This window comes from Enhydra lutris, unplaced genomic scaffold (genome assembly GCF_002288905.1).
Source record: "Enhydra lutris kenyoni isolate GAN:26980312 unplaced genomic scaffold, ASM228890v2 scaffoldscaffold1, whole genome shotgun sequence".
Taxonomy (NCBI): Eukaryota; Metazoa; Chordata; class Mammalia; order Carnivora; family Mustelidae; genus Enhydra; species Enhydra lutris.
The window spans coordinates 60,369,055-60,373,083 of record NW_019154085.1 but is presented as its reverse complement, the minus strand read 5'-3'; the positions used below and the strand labels follow the sequence as shown (position 1 = coordinate 60,373,083).

Sequence of the window (4,029 nt, the reverse complement as noted above, 5' to 3'; positions counted from 1 at the left end):
GTTTTCAGCACATGGCTCATAGACTTCTTCTACCCCAAGTTCTACTTTTATCCTTTGGAACAGAACAAGTTATTCAATAATATGGCTTCTCAGTTCCTGGATCTTCTCGTCATTAGTTTTATTTCATACACCTAAGCTTATGGGTATACCTTGACCATACCATTACCTGAAAATAAAAGTTAGGTCTTTTGAAAAAATTAATTCAAGTATTCCTCTCTCACACCAAAATTTTATTTGCTCTTTGCTCTTTCATTTCTTCTATTACACCACAGTTTGATTTCTGGGTCTTTGTATCTTCTATGATATCTCTACCTACATTCTTCTGTCTTCACTCCCTTCCTTATCCAGTTCAATTTTACTGGTTATAAGGTGAAGAAATTCTTTCTAGTGGTCATCAGAAAGGTTGAGTTGATGCTGTGCAATACCAAATAAATGATAAACCACACAACCAGTTCAAATATCCGAACAACTCCCAGAGTTTGTGTCGCTGGATTATTCTATACCTGTCAAAATCCCTGTTATAACTTGTAAGCCAGACAAACTTCCATTATTCAAATGACAATATGAAAATACCATATTTATTGGCTCAAAGACAGCAGATCCATACTGTTATGGTCACACACAGTTTCACCCATTACCTGACAAATTAAAAATGGAAAGGCTTTTTGAAATGGAACTGTGCTGATCAGATAGAAGTTGTTTTTAGAGCTAATGCTATTGCAAGCCCCTTTGCTTGGACTGGAGCACAAGCTCTGTATCAAGGATTTTGGAGTGAAGCAGATGTTACTCGGCCTTTTGTCCCTCAGGGCATGATCACAGATGGAAAATACTTTTCCTTTTTCTGCTACCAGTTAAATACTTTGGCACTGACTACACAAGGGGATCAAAATAACCCTCCTAAAAATATATGTTGGGGGACACAAAGTAAGCCTCTTTATGAAACAACTGAAGATAATGTGAAAGGTTTTAATGATGATGTCCTCCAGATAGTTCACTTTCTACTGAACAGACCAAAAAGAAGACAAATGACAGCTGTTGGAAAACTAGGAAGAAATAATTGATTCAGGACTTTGGGAATACTTCAGTTTCACTGAAGGGAAAATAAAAGGAACTTTAATAATGATAAAATTTCTTGGCCACATCTTTATGGCCCATTTTTTTTTTTTAGTCATATCTACTTCACAACCCCTCCCACTCTCATGCTCTCTCTCTCTCTCAAATAAATAAACAAATCTTTAAAAAAATAAAATTGCAAAATTATCACATCACATTATCAGTTAAAATCCTCTAGTGGTTGCCAATGAATCTTTAGACAAATTTCAAATCCTTTTCAGTAATTTCATGGGTCTTTATGACCTAGGCCCAAGGCACCATTTTTCTTGTCTTTCATGATTTACCTAGTAGAATATTTTGTCCTGGAGTCAAGATGGCAGAGAAGTAGCAGGCTGAGACGACATCAGGTAGCAGGAGATCAGCTAGATAGCTTATCAAACCATTGTGAACACCTACAAATCCAACAAGAGGTTGAAGAGAAGAGCAAAAATTATAAAAACAGAAAATTGACCACTTTCTGAAAGGTAGGACTGGTGGAGAAGTGAATCCAAAGCGATGGGAAGATAGACTGTGGGGGGAGGGGCTGGCTCCTGGCAAGCGGCAGAACAATGGAGCACAAAATCAGGACTTTTAAAAGTCTGCTCCACTGAGGGACATCACTCCAGAGGCTAAACCAGGGTGAAGCCCACGTGGGGTCACAGAAGGATCGGGGGTGTCTGAGTGTCGCAGAGCTCACAAGTATTAGAACAGGGAAGCCGGCTACAGAGACAGAGCTGAGGAGTGAGCACTCAACTCAGGGTTACCTTGAACTGCTCACAGGCTGGGTGAGTTCGGAGCGTGGCCGGAGGCCAGGGAGATGGGAGTGATTGAGCGCAATTCTCTTGAGGGTGCACTGAGGGGTGGGGTCCCGAGCTCTCGGCTCCAACAGGCCAGAGATTGGGAGGCCATCATTTTCATTCCCATCCTCTGGAACTCTACCGAAAGTGTTCACGGAACAAAAGCTCCAAAAAGTGAACCTGAGCGGATTACTTAGCCTGGACCCTGGTAAGGGTGGTGCAATTCCACCTCGGGCAAAGACACTTGAGAATCACTACAACAGGCCCCTCCCCCAGAAGACCAACAAGAAATCCAGCCAAGACCAAGTTCAATTACCTAGGAGAACAGCAGAATTCCAGAGGAGGAGAAAGCAAAGCATGGAATTCATGGCTTTCTCCCCGTAATTCTTTAGTCCTGCAGTTAATTAATTTTTTTCAATTTGTTTTTTTCTTCTGCTAAATTTTTTTTTTTTACTTTTACCCTTTCCTCTTTCAACAGTTTTTTCACTAGTTATCTTAACAATACCTTTCATTTAAAAAATAATCTTTATTGCACCTTCATTATTATAGTCTTATTTTATACTTCATTGTATCTAACTTTATTTTTTGTATACACATAGGGTTTTTTCTTCTAAAATATTTGGGGTACAACTTCTTTTGATAGATCAAAATATACCCTAAATCTAGTTCTGGGCTTGTTCTAGTCTCCAGCCCGAGCAAATTCTTTCCACTTTCTTTTTCTTTATTCTCCCAACCAACTAACTTTATCAACTCCATTTTTAGAAATTAAAAAAAATTTTTTTTTCATCTTTATAGGCATATTCCATCCTTTCATTGTGTTTACCCTTATATATGTTTTTCATTCTTTAAAATTTTGGGAGGTAGTTTCTTCTAAGAGACCAAATACTCCCAAAATTAAGTGGGTGACCCTGTTCTAGTCACCAGTCTAATATATATATACATATTTTTTCTTTATTTGTTTTCTTTTTAAAAAATTTTTTTCTGAACTTCTTTTTATCCCCTTTCTCCCTCCCATAATTTGGGGTCTCTTCTGATATGATTAAGGCACATTTTCCTGGGGTCTTTGCCACACATTTAGTATTTTATTCTCTCATTCATATATTCTTATCTGGACAAAATGACAAGGTGGAAAACCTCAACATAAAAAAAAGAACAAGAGGCAGGACCAAAGGCTAGGGATCTAATCAATATGGATGTTGGTAATATGTCAGATCTAGAGTTCAGAATAACAATTCTCAAGGTTCTAGCCGGGCTTGAAAAAGGCATGGAAGATATTAGAGAAACCCTATCCAGAGAGATAAAAGCCCTTTCTGGAGAAATAAAAGAACTAAAATCTAACCAAGCTGAAATAAAAAAGAGCTATTAATAAGGTGCAATAAAAAATGGAGGCTCTTACTGCTAGGATAAATGAGGCAGAAGAAAGAATTAGTGATACAGAAGACCAAATGTCAGAGAATAAAGAAGCTGAGCAAAAGAGGGACAAACAACTGCTGGACCATGAGGGGAGAATTCGAGAGATAAGTGACACCATAAGACAAAACAACATTAGAATAATTGGGATTCCAGAAGAAGAAAGAGAGAGGGGAGCAGAAGGTATATTGGAGAGAATTATTGTAGAGAATTTCCCTAATATGGCAAAAGGAACAAGCATCAAAATCCAGAAGGTATAGAGAACCCCCCTCAAAATCAGTAAGAATAGGTCCACACCCCATCACCTAATAGTAAAATTTACAAGTCTTAGTGACAAAGAGAAAATTCTGAAAGCAGCCCAGGACAAGAAGTCTGTAACATACAATGATAAAAATATTAGATTGGTGGCAGACTTATCCACAGAAACCTGGCAGGCCAGAAAGAACTGGCATGATATATTCAGAGCACTAAACGAGAAAAACATGCAGCCAAGAATACTATATCCAGCTAGGCTATCATTGAAAATAGAAGGAGAGATAAAAAGCTTCCAGGACAAACAAAAGATGAAAGAATTTGTAAACACCAAACCAGCTCTACAGGAAATATTGAAAGAGGTCCTTTAAGCAAAGAGAGAGCCTAAAAGTAGTAGATCAGAAGGGAAAGAGACAACATACAGTAACAGTCACCATACAGGCAATACAATGGCACTAAATTCATATTTCTCAATAGT

General features: G+C 38.0%; 1 pseudogene; it reads left to right on the top strand.

Annotated features, from left to right (window-relative positions):
• The first annotated feature begins 299 nt into the window (after positions 1-299).
• On the top strand, positions 300-1,061 carry LOC111140714 (annotated as a pseudogene).
• Positions 1,062-4,029: the final 2,968 nt, after the last annotated feature.